Raw genomic sequence first — 13,667 nt, forward strand, 5'->3', positions numbered from 1 at the left:
TTCTTAAAAACTGTACTCAGCATGTTGAGGGCACAATTCTAGAACTTATATTGGGATGACATATTCTAGAATAGAAATGGTGACATGGATTTATGATACTTGAATTAAATGTGTTGAGGAAGTTTCTCAGGGTCCATCTTAAAAGGTTTTAATTTCTGCCAAAGGTAGCTTATAGGAGACTGGACAGAGTGCTTGCTGAAGCTGCCAGTACATGAAGCCCCACACATTTCTGTACCTAGATGACCACAATATTATACTTTAAAATATATTTTTAATTTTTTGAGGTGGGGGAAGCTTTACTCTGATGATTCTAGAAGCAGAATTGTCATTGTTAAAGAAAAATATAGCACCAACATGTTTGTCTCTTTAGGAGCCAATAAAGCATTTCTTTGTTGCAACTTTCTGCATTCACCATGTAATTGAGTACTTTTCCAAAAAATAAAATGGTGTCAATTCCAAATCTTCTGAAAGAATTCTTTCAGAATTCTTTCCAATTCTGAAATCTTAGAATCCTCCCCCATCTCACCTTCCATCTGTAACCAATTACTTCTGAGCAGGCGTGGTAGGTAGAATGATGTCCCCATCACCATCACCAATAACACATCCACATCCTAATCTCTTAAACCTGTAAATGTTATTTTACAGGTCAAAAGAGACTTTGCAGATGTGGTTAAGGATACTGACATGAGGAGGAAATGATCCTTGGTTATCCAGGTGGGCCCAGTGTAATCACAAGCATGCTTGTAAGAGGGAAGCAGCAGGTGAGAGGAGTAGTAGATGTGACAACAGAAGCAGGAGGTTGGAGTGATGCAAGGAAGGGGCCATGATCCAAAGAATGCAAGTGGCCTCTAGGAGCTGAAAAAAGCAAGAAACAGATTTTCCCCTGAAACTTTCAGAAGCTTAAAACAACATAAATTTATTCTTATACATTTCTGCAAGTCAAATTTATGTTGCTTTAAACATGGAAAGTGTGGTAATTTGTTACAGTGGCAATAGAAAATGAATACATCAGTGGTTGGCAGTGCACTAATCATGTGGGTAATTGTTGCTTCTGGAGCTTAGGTGACCTATCCAGGGCAGAGCTCTTGGAAGGGGCAGAGCGTACACATAACCAGGCCACTTAAGATTCTGGGCTCTCAGCCCTTTAGTCCACACTCCTCAGTTATGGTGCTGATTAGGAGAGGCACTAACATATTTGTTACATCCCAACCTTGTTTGTCAGCTTATAGAATGCTGTATTAAGGTTCTACTGAGAAACAGAATCAATAAGGTGTACATGTGTGTTTGTCTGGATAGATACATCGATTTTAAGGAACTGTGGGGGCTGGCAAGTCCAAAATCTGATGGGAGAGGCCTGCTCAGGAAAGAGTTACAATTCAAGTCCAAAGGCAGTCTACTGGACAACCAAGAAGAGCTGATGTTGCAGATAAGGTCTAAAGGCAGTCTGTTGGAGAATACCCTCTTGCTCTGGGAAGGTCAGCCTTTTGTTTTATCTAGGCTGTCAGCTGACAGGACAAGGCCTACCCACATTATGAAGGGCAATCTGCTTTACTCAAAGTCCACTGATTTAAGCATAAATCTCATCCAAAAACACCCTCACAGAAACATCCAGAATAATGTTTGACCAAACATCTGGGCATCCCACGGCCCAGCCAAGTTGACATACAAAATCAACCATCACAGTTGCCAAGAAGGCATCTGTGTTCACCAAGTAGTCAAGTACTTTTCCAAAAAAGTACTCCTCATTTCACTTTGTGCAAGAGTCAGTTTGATGGAAGGGACCTATACAAAAACAAAAGTCATATCCATAAGAAACTAAACTATTCATGAAAAACAAATGGCCAGAATTTATGACAGAATGGAAGTTGCATAGTTCCCTTTTTCTGTTTCTCCACAAGTCAATGTGCCCAAAGCAGTTTATCTTTACAGGACTCTCAACTTGCTATAAAATGTGGGAGTATCCTCCTCAACCCTGCTAGGAGAAGAGCATTAACATTCACAGTTAATTCCCTATCTACAATGGGAAGCTTGACTTTTCTGGTTTTCTTTCTTTCCTAGTCTTCCCTCCACCATCATCTTGCTCTTGTCTTCTTCCTCTACTTTTTTTTAATTCTTCATCCTTGTGTTTTTGTGAACTGGTTGGTGAAAGCTTGGAAAAACTGGGTATTACTCTCTTCTTTTTTCAACTCCTGGCAACAATGCTGGTGAGAGAGGAGAGAAAAGGAGAGCATGAGATTAAAAAAAAAAAAAGAATGAAAACAAGAATCAATGAGAGATTATCAGTATGTGAGTGCAGGAGTGTGTGAGTTTTTAGAGACTGTGTGTCTGTTTAAAGACTCATCAGGGTTTGGAGGTGATTTTATTTTGGTGTATATGTTAAGTGCCTGGGCAGAGGCAGTAAGGTGTAAAATTGGGTAGGATGAAATGATGGGTGAATAAAAGTGTAGAGCTGATCTTTATTTGGAATTTACTTATTAAGTCCCTACCTTGTGTGACAAGATCACAGTGCTGAAGATACCAAAATGAGCCAGCTGGGGCCCCTGCTCTGAAGGGATTCATCTCACACTATTCCTCATGTCCTCTCCATCCCACTGGGACTCACCCCACACAGTTGAGCATGATCCCATGCTCTCTTTACAGAGGTTACCCTCAGTTTCCTGTATGTCAGCCTGGCTTCCATAACGATGGAGGAGAGGAAGGCTTCCAACTCCCTCTGTGTAATGCCAGAGCACCTAAATCCATGAGGTGTCCAAGTTGATAAAAACATACCAACTTGGACAAAGCAATATCTTTCCCAGCCTGCAGTAAGGCATTCCTAATGAAGGCTGGTTTTTCATCTCGTTTGTTTCTTGGTACAGGCTTTATTAACCAAATGTTAATATAAAAGAAAACCAGCTTCAGACAGCTGCTGGTGGTTTTCCTTTGCAATGTGTCCAACAGAATCCCACAGTGCCACAGCCTGTGGTTGTCAACATTTTTGTCTTTGGATATTCATAAATGATAGGGCTGCAGAGCATATTTCTGCTGGCTTCTCTACTGGGTGAGAGACAGGGAAGCCCATGTCTGAGAAAGGGGCTTCTCAGAGCCAAGGAGTCACTGGGGCACTCAGCCCTGCATCCCTTTCATCAGCACTGGCTCAAGATTCCATTACTAAGTCAGCTTTGGTTTGGCAAATAGAACGTGGCCCTTTGAAGTCTTTATTGCTAACAAGTACATTCCTAAAAATTTTATTCTCCTTTTACCTGGTTACAGTGTCAATATTTCATTGGCTTGTCCTAATTAAATTCATTTCAGGATAAGTCATGGCCTCTTTTTTAAAATATCCACTCGTGCTCCCCTACCTCCTTAAAATGGCTATCTGGTAAAATGATTAGAAAAGAAGGAGGTGAAATTATAAGATTTGGATTGCAGTGACTCAGAGAACAGCAAGAGCAACTCATTTAGAAAGAGGAAAAAAAAACTTTCCTGCAAAGGGTTAGGCTTGTACAATATCCCCATTCTAATCTTGCGGCAGTCATGAAATGATTCAGAGCTACTCTGACAAATGTAGGAACTCTTCAAAGTCTGGGGAATGAAATATTGTCTAATAATGAATCTTCCTTTTTTGATTAGTGTGGAGCCTGTATCCTGCTTCCAGAGGCAGGATTCAATTTTCTTATTCATTTTCACCACGGTTGGAATGGAAAAACTGAAGTCATTGCTCTAATGGCAAGAAACAACTTGTGGCGCTCAGAGCCAGCAGTCGGAACAGACAGCACAGGCGGGGGCGCCTTTTGCTCCTCCTTTTCTGTATGGAAAGAGCTTCACTATACTGAAATAGGTGATTTTTAGTGCAAGCTAACATTGTAATAATAACATACTTTGTTGATTCTTTTCTTTTTTTATTTATAAGGATTGCTTAGTGTCTTGTTTACAATCGACATCTATGTACTGGGCATAAAAACGTATCCTTTGTCTAAGGTCGGACCCAAGGACTTTCTTGAGAAATTGAGGAAATTGCAAATGGTTTGTGGAAACTAGAGCTTATCTGCAGAACTCCAAAAAGTAGGTTGAGGTAGAAGAGACAAACAGGGTGTTTATATAGGGAGGGTGAGCAAGACTTTTAGACGTCTTGCTTCTAAAGCTAAAAAATGAAGAAGAAAAACTAAAGAGAAGGGAGAAATAAAACAAAACAAAAAAAATTAATGAGATCTCAGCCTTTTATGTGCTCAGCCCAACTATAGATACTTCAACCACATTACTGCATTTAATCCTTACAACAATGGGTAAGGCAGATCTGTTATCCTCCGATATTCTGGTTTCTCATCAGATTGTATAAATCTTTTGCCTTTTACTAAAGATCCGTTATCCTCTTGTCTCGGCCCACTTTACATGATCAATATTAAAATGCAAGATACCTACTTCGCCTTCATGTTGGAAAATGACTAAGGGACCCAGTTCTGACTATGAGACATAAGAGCAAGTCTATTAGGGGGGATTCACGAAACGATTTCCCTTTGAGGATTTTCTTCCCTTTTTTCCTCCAAAAAAAAAAAAACCCCACATGAGAAGAGCGTATCACATTAGCTGCTCCAGCCTTCCTACTACATATGAATGCAATTGTAGGAGGATATGATAACTGGAGCTGCTATTCTTTAGGTTTTAGCTTAATACATTTTCTCCTCACTGTCCTTCATGTGTAAATAACACATGGTGGTCCATGAAATGACCATGTCCCACAGATGGTAACCTTACTTGCTATTAATTCTTGATGCACATGTGCTAAAAGTTTAATCCCAATCCCAACATACAGCCTTAGAATTTGGCCAACACCCTTCCCCACTGATAAGAGAGGGACCAACAGAGGTTCAGAGGCTGGTGCTCTGAGGCCAGTACAACATATATACCTACAACTATGATCTCCTACCATGATGATAACACCAGGCTCACAGTTTGGAACAATTCTGCAGAACAAGAAGAATGTTGCTCAAAATGGCTCCTCACTTCAGTCACACTTAAGCTTCTAGTCACAGACATAAGATGCTACATACTGTATAACATTCTCAAAAAAGACAGAAAACTATGATAATGAAGATCAGTGGTTGCCAGGGATTCTAGGGGAAAGTGTGACAATAAAGGGGATAGCAAGGAGTTTTAAGGAGTGATGGAACTGTTCTGCATCCTAATTGTGATGGTAGTTACATGAACCTATGTATATGTTTATTCACTGAACTGTATACCAAAAGGAAATCAATTTTCCTATATGATAATATAAACAATAAAATAAAAATAAATTCATTCCATGAAAAAAGGCTCCTAGCCATTTGTTGATTAGTCCAAATTGATTTATTTTTGTCCTTCAATTATTGGCAAGAAAGAAGGGAATCCTATAGTTTAGCTACTGCTGGGCTTAAGAAAACAGTAACCAGGTTGGGAAAGGAAAATATCTAAGACTGATTGCTACAATTGACAACAGTGTTCGGCTTCACCAAAAGGTATGGAAAAGAATAGGGTTTCATGAAACAGAACTATACTTTCTAAATTGCTGAGGCCTCTTCTAATATCTTTTAGGGTGGGAAACACAGCCATTTTCCTCGTTACAAAATCTCAAGGTATATGGTCATCTCAACTGCTGCAGAAAAAGCACTTGACAAAATTCACCCCCTTTCATGTTTAAAAATAAAAACAAACTAGGAATGGAAGGAAACTACCTCCATATAATAAAGACCGTATATGAAAAACCCACAGCTAATATCACACTCAATGATGAAAGACAGATGGTGTTTCCTCTTCTAGGATCAGGAACAAGACAAGGATATTTACTTTCACCACTTCTATTCAACATAGTACTGGAAGTCCTAGCCAGAGCAAGTCAGCAAAAAAAAAAGGAATCCAAATTGAAAAAGAAGTAAAATTATCTCTGTTTGCAGACAAGATCTTATATGTAGAAAGCCTAAAGATTTCCCCAAAAAAACTGTTATTTGAATAAGCAAATTCAGTAGAGTTACAAGATACAAAATCAATAAACAAAAATCAGTTGTAAGCCGGGCGCGGTGGCTCACGCCTGTAATCCTAGCACTTTGGGAGGCCGAGGCGGGCGGATTGCTCAAGGTCAGGAGTTCGAAACCAGCCTGAGCGAGACCCCGTCTCTACCAAAAATAGAAACAAATTAATTGACCAACTAAAAATATATAGAGAAAAAATTAGCCGGGCATGGTGGCGCATGCCTGTAGTCCCAGCTACTCGGGAGGCTGAGGCAGTAGGATCGCTGAGCCCGGGAGATTGAGGTTGCTGTGAGCCAGGCTGACGCCACGGCACTCACTCTAGCCTGGGCAACAAAGTGAGACTCTGTCTCAAAAAAAAAAAAAAAAAAAATCAGTTGTATTCCAAACATGAACAATGAACAATCCAAAAAGATAATTAAGAAAACAATTCAATTTACAATAGCATAAAAAACTTGGGAATAAACTTAACCAAAAAGATAAAAGACTATTACACTGAAAACTACAAAATGTTGCTGAAAGAAATTAAAGAAGATACCAATAAGTGGAAAGAAATTCCATGTTTATGGATTGAAAGGCTTAATGTGGTTTAAGATGTCAATACTACCCAAAGTGATCTATAGCTTCACTGCAATCTCTATCAACATCTCAATAACTCTTTTGCAGAAATGGAAAAATCCATCCTAAAATTCATATGGAATCTCAAGGAACCCTAAATAACCAAACAATCTGGAAAAAGAAGAACAAAGTTGCAAGTCTCACATTCCTGATTCCAAAATTTACTAAGAAGCTATGGTAATTAAGCCATTGTGGTACTGGAATAAAGACAAACATATAGACCAATTAAATTTAATACAGAACATTATAAATAAATTTTTACATGTATGGTCAACTGATTTGCAACAAAAGCCAAGACCATTCAATGGTGAAAGAACAGTCTTTTCAACAAATGATTTTGAGAAAAATTGGATCTTTGCATGCACAAATACAAACTGGATCCTTACCTTATACCATATATAACAATTACGTCACAATTGGACTAAATATAAGACCTAAAACTAAAAAACTTTTAGAAAACATACGGCAAAAGCTTCACGATACTAGATTTGGCAATGATTGCTTAGATACGACACTAAAAGCAGAAGCCACAAAAGAAAAAATAAACAAACTGGACGTCATTAAAATTTTTAAATTGTGCACTGAATGACACTATCATCACTCAGAAAAAAAGTGGATTTCATGCACTGCACAGGTTCAATGAAACAAGATGTACACTCAAGCCTGAGTCCCTGCGGTAAGCATGCAAGATGGTGTCATCCTCTTGTGGGTAACAGCTAAAAGACCACTTCCTTTATTATGCTCCAAAATGCCAGAGTTTCAAAATAAAAGACTACAAGCAACCCTTAAACAAACAAAACCATTAATGACTTCCAAAAGAATGAAAAAAATAGATGAAATGTGTAGTATTTCTTAAGGACAAAATAATATAGCACTGATTATGCTAATACTTTAATTTTCAATAACCCCTATAATCTGATTACTTTCACTTTTAAGAATTTATATTCTTCTTGAAAAAAAGATTTGAAAATTTGTGTATTATTCAATTAAACACATTCTTTCTACAGAGATATAAGAAACTGAAACTTTAAGTACTTTTCAGCTACTGAGGCAAGATAAAATCTCCAGAGGACACAAAAGATGTTACCTGTACTGTCTACATTTATGGAGACCCTCATCTTTCAATGCTTGTGAAATGGTGGTTGGGTCAACAGCAGAGAGTTCTTGACGCAAACGCTACAACTCTATATGATGTAATTAAAATGTATCCATTTGTCAACATCAACTGTCTACATTTTCAGACAAAATTCAGCTAATGTCAAATTGAGGCAACAAGTGATAAGCCTCAGAAAAACCTCAGACATTTAAATTTAAAAAAATACTCCAGTGTTGAGAAATCAGGATGAGGCAGGAGACCACAGTGATTAAGCTCTTGGGTTCTGAGCACAGACTGCCTGAGTTCAAATCTCAACCTGCCCTATCATTACAAACCATGTGACCTTGAACAATTTATTTCTCACTAAACCAGTTTCAAAAGGAAACAACAGTATGTAGTCTAATAGTCACCCCTTATCCACATGGGATACAAAGTCCAAAATCCCCAGTAGATACCTGAAACCACAGGTAGTACTGAACCCAACTACTGTCAACTGGAACACATTTCATGTCTTCGTGAATTTGATGAATTCCACCCACAAATTTGATGCCTCTTCCATCTTAACTAAACACTTATCACACACTGTGGCCATAACTTTTACAGTCTGAGGTGTAACACTAAAATGCTGCAAATTTCTTTTTCCTTCTTCATAATTTTCACAGGTAGAAACCGTTCCTACTGTGGATCTTAGCAATCTCAGCATATAACTTTTTTCGTTTCCATATTAAACCAAGAACTTTCACCTTTTCACTTAAAGGAGGTACTGGATGGCTTCTCTTTGGTATATCTGAAATGCCGGCATCACCACTCTTGCACTTTGAGGCCATTTTTAAGTAAAATAAGGGTTACTTGAACACAATCACTGCTATACCATAACTGATTTGATAACTGAGATGGCTCCTACTTGACTTGCAGGTGGGTAGTGTAGACAGTACGGAGATTTAGTGTAGACAATATGGAGATGCTGGACAAAAGGATGATTCACGTCCTGAGTGGAATGGCCTGAGATTTCATCATACTGCTCGGGACAGTGCCCAATTTAAAATTTATGCATTCTTTATTTCCGGAATTTTTCATTTAGTATTTTCAGGCCACAGTTGAACTCAGGTAACTGAAACCATGTAAAGCAAGGGGGAACTACGATACCTATTTCACAGAATTGCTGGAAAACTGAGAAATGTACCTGAAGCATTTAGTGTCAGAATACACGACATCTAGAAAGGGCCCAGTGCATACTAGCAATTGTTATTTCTTATCTAGGTACTTCTCTGTAACCTTTTATAAACAGTATTGCTTATAAATTGCACCGAAGGTACATATTCCATTACCTTCATGATTTCAGTTGCTACTCAAATCCACAAACATCCCATAATGACAAACAAAAAGTTCAATTTTCTTTAAATAAAATCATATTACAAAAGCAGAATTATTACCAAAACAAAGAACTCAGCCTCTGGTTTGATATTCCAGAGGTTTTTATAGGGTTTTGTGGTAAATTGGTCAGTCTCCATCATAAAAGTATCACCACTGTAGCAATATTCCGAAAGACTCTTGCATGACTAAAAAAGAGGCCTTTAAAATAAAATAACAAACAGCAACAATTGAAAAAAACCTAGCCCCCTATTAATGGCAAATTTCAGGTCCACTTTATGAATACTTCTATTCAAATGAATCCTTTTTCTCTAAAATATGACCAATGTGCAAAAAAAAAAGACGCTATCAACAGAGTGAGAAGGCAACCCACAGAATAGGAGAAAATATTCACAAATCATGTATCTGATAAAGGATGAATATCCAGAATACATTTTTTTTTTTTTGAGACAGAGTCTCATTCTGTTGCCCGGGCTAGAGTGGCATGGCGTTAGCCTAGCTCACAGCAACCTCAAACTCCTGGGCTCAAGCAATCCTTCTGCCTCAGCCTCCCAAGTAGCTGGGACTACGGGCATGCGCCACCATGCTCGGCTAATTTTTTCTATATATTTTTAGTTGTCCGGCTAACTTCTTTCTATTTTTTTAGTATAGACAGGGTCTTGCTCTTGCTCAGGCTGGTCTCAGACTCCTGAGCTCAAACGATCTGCCCACCTCGGCCTCCCAGAGTGCTAGGATTACAGGCGTGAGTCGCCACACCCAGCCCAGAATACATTTTTTAAAATGCCTACACCTCAACAACAAAAAACCTGAACAACCCAATTAAAAATGGGCAAAGGGGTGGGGCACAGTTGCTCACACTTGTAATCCCAGCACTTTGGGAGGCCGAGGTATGAGGATTGCTTGAGGTCAGCAGTTCGAGACCAGCCTAACAACACAGCCAGACCCTATCTCTACAAAAAATTAGCTGGGCATGGGGGTGCACACCTGTAGTGCCAGCTATTTGGGAGGCTGAAGCAGAAGGATCACTGGAGCCCAGGAATTTGAGATTGCAGTGAGCTATGATGACACCACTGTACTCTCTTGCCTGGGCAATAGAATGAGACCCTGACTCAAAAAGAGAAAGATATATGCACACTCATGTTCACAGAAGCATTATTCAAGATAGCCAAAAGGTGGAAGTAACCCAAATGCCCATCGAGGGATGAATGGACAAACAAAATGGGGTATATGCATATCTGTCATAAAAAGGAATGACATTCTGATACATGCTACAAAATGAACGAACTTTGGAGGCATTTTACTAAGTGAAATAACACAGACACAAAAGGACAAATATTGTATGATTCTACCTATATGAGGTACCTAAATAATCAAATCATAGAGATAGAAAGTAGAATAGTAGTTGCCAGGGGCTAGTGGGAGAGGGGAGTGGGGAGTTACTGTTTAATAGGTACTGAGTTTCAGTTTTGCAAGATGAAAAAGTTCTGGAGATGTACAGTGGTGATGGTTGTATAAAAATGTGAATGTACTTAATGCCACTGTACTCCACACTTAAAAATGGTTAAAATGGTAAATTTTATGTATTTTTCACCATACACTCTCTCTCTCTTAAGATCAACAAGCCATGCCTGGAATTTGGAATGGCAGATACCAAAAGCTTTTTTGAGTCGGTAATTACAAGTACACTAAGCATTTGAACAAGGCAAGCATCAGTGAAGAAGATGGAGTGATGATGGCTGTAGTTTTCAGCTGCAACATCTTCTAACAAGTAAGGGCAGCATACATGTTTGTGTGAGGTTCCTGTCTTGCTAGTTTCATTGTAAATGAATAGTCTCCATTTTCATGGAGAGTTTCATTAACTAGGGTTTATTGGAGTCACTAAAACAGTCCCATTATTTAAGCACTGAAAAAGTTCTTTAGCCACAGACATTTTATGTCACTACATCACCAAACAGAACTCTGTCAAGGATGCTCTGTAGATAATTTCCTAGCACAAGGAATTCATTCTCCTGAGAACACACTGGAGCCTCCACATGGCCCTTAAAAAGACACTGACCTCTTTGAAACTAGGACTGCAAGATCCAGTGAATTGGGGGTGAATCCCAGTTACACAAATTCTTCTGAACTTTGGTTCTCAGAAAGACTAAAGGAAGAAATCATTGGAAGACTCAAAATAGTCTGTCACATACCGATCCTATGAGATAATGCATCATCTTGCAGAGGCATTAAGAAGAAGGAAGACAGATAATCTGGGGCTCTGTTTAATGTGATTTATTGGCTTCTAGAGACTCAAAGACCATGGAAACAATTCTCTTCTTCTATAAGAATTTATTTTTAAAATGTATATATATGATTCTGTTAAATTGAAAATAATAGTTAAATCCTAGGGTCAGGAGTAGCACTAGCAGAAAGGAGTTTCCGACTCCCTGACTACCTTCCAGCCAGATCAGATACCATCAGTCTCTCAGCCAAGGCACAGAGTCTGCATTTCAAAATTTTCATCTTGGAGTTCTTTTTGTCTAAAATATAAAATAGCATTGTCAGGGCTTTTTTTAGATGGCCTAAAACTTTATGCAGGCTTCTTTGGTTCACACCCGTGAGAGTTTCCCATGTGGACTGAGGTCAGTTCTTGACCTCTGGGATCCTCAATATGTTATCCTCAAGGCAGCTGCCTTCTTCCTAGTCTCTTATAAATTAGCTGTGTGTTTTCTGGGATCAGCCACATCCTTGAAAAACTAACTGCAGCTCATCCAAGAAACTTGGCTCCCATTCTTCTCTCTCCAGAGACAGCTGTGTGAAGGTTTCAGGAGCCATAACTCAGACAGAGGGTCCTCTGTGGTCAGTAGAACCCCAAATTTGGATAATGTTTCACTTGAATATTCACTAGCTTTAGCAATTTGGCAAAAGTAGGAAAGTACTCCTAATTCCATGGGGTCAAATATCCTCCCTGAAACTAAAATGGAAAAGATTAACTGACTCATGGAAAGGATTTTGTGATAAACTTAATGTCCTGGGGCCACTTGCATAATAGCTCCTCCTCTTCTCATCACTCATCTCACTTGTGTGTCTCTTGAATAATATCATTTTCAAGGATTTAATAAAGATTTCTCTGTCAGCAGCCAAAGTCAAAGCCTCTAGAGAAACTGGTACATTGTTTGAAAAATCCTGGCCCCTCAGTCCCAAGGATGTATAGGAATAAGGAGAATGTAAAGAAAAAGACTATCTACTGGAGACAGCCTGAAGCCAACAGCACTCTGAGTTGAGAAAGGATTAAGAGACATCAGACCAATGGAGATATTTAAATAGACTAGGAGTTAGATGATATTTAGTAGCAATTATTCTAAATTTGGTGTGATAATCATATTGTGATTACGGTTGTGTTTTTGCTTTTTTGAGTTAGAAATAAATATAGGCATAACTCATTTTATTGCATTTTGCTTTACTTTGCAGATATGCACTTTTTACAAATTGAAGGTTAGTGGGAAACCTATGTTGAGCAAGTCTATCAGTGCCATTTTTCCAACAGTGGGTGCTCACTTCATGTCTCTGTATTGCATTTTGGTAATTCTTGCAATATTTCAAACTTTTCATTATTATTATATCTGTTATGATTTGTGATCAGTGATCTTTGATGTTACTATTGTAATTGCTTTAGAGCACCACAAATCACACTCATATAAGATAACAAACTTAACTGATAAATGTTGTATGTGTTCTGACTGCTCCACTGAGCGGCCATTTCTCTCTCTCTCTCTCTCTCTCTCTCTCTCTCTCTCTCCCCCCCCCCTTGGGGTTCCTATTCCCTGAGACACAACAATATTGAAATTAGGCAAGGTAATAACCCTACACTGTCCTCTAAGTGTTTAAGTGAAAAGAAGGGTCACATGTCTCTTACTTTAAATCAAAAGCTAGAAATAATTAAGCTTAGTGAAAGTATGTCAAAAGCCGAGATATGCTAAAAACGAGGTCTCTTGAGCCAAAGAGTTAGTCAAGAGGCGAATGCAAAGGGAAAGTTCTTGACAGAAATTGAAAGTGCTACTCCAGTGATCACATGAATGATAAGAAAGAGAAAAGCCTTATTGCTGATATGGAGAAAGTTTTACTGGTCTAGATAGATCAAACTAGCCACAATATTCCCTTAAGGCAAAACCTAATCCAGAGCAAGGCCCCAACTCTCTTCAATTCTATGAAGTCTGAGAGAGGAGAAGAAGCTGCAGAGGAAAAATTAGAAGCTATCAGAGGTAAGTTCATGGGATTTAAGAAAAGAGCCATCTCCAGAACATAAAAGTGCAAGGTGAAGCAGCAAGTGATAGTGGATTAAGCTACAATAAGTCATCTAGAAGCTCTAGCTAAGATTATTGATGAAGGTGGTTACACTAAACAGATTTTCACTATAGATAAAACAGCCTTCTACTGGAAGAAGATGCCATCTGGGATTTCATAGCTAGAGAGGAAAAGTCAATGCCTGGCTTCAAAGCTTCAAAGGACAAGCAGATTCTCTTGTTAGGGCCTAATGCAGCTGGTGGCTTTAAGTTGAAGCCAATACTCATTTACCATTCTGAAAATCCTAACTCTTAAGAATTATGTTAAATCTACCCTGC

General features: G+C 38.6%; 1 long non-coding RNA gene across 1 annotated transcript in view; it reads right to left on the reverse strand.

The window, feature by feature from the left end:
• Positions 1–2,000: 2,000 nt before the first annotated feature.
• LOC105859356 (uncharacterized) overlaps positions 2,001–13,667 on the reverse strand; it is a 45,646-nt gene continuing 33,979 nt past the window's right edge. The window contains exon 3 of the long non-coding RNA XR_012921007.1: positions 2,001–2,201. This is a non-coding gene — a long non-coding RNA (uncharacterized LOC105859356). The remainder of the gene's footprint in view (positions 2,202–13,667) is intronic.

This window comes from Microcebus murinus, chromosome 1 (assembly GCF_040939455.1).
Source record: "Microcebus murinus isolate Inina chromosome 1, M.murinus_Inina_mat1.0, whole genome shotgun sequence".
In the NCBI taxonomy this organism is placed as follows: domain Eukaryota; kingdom Metazoa; phylum Chordata; class Mammalia; order Primates; family Cheirogaleidae; genus Microcebus; species Microcebus murinus.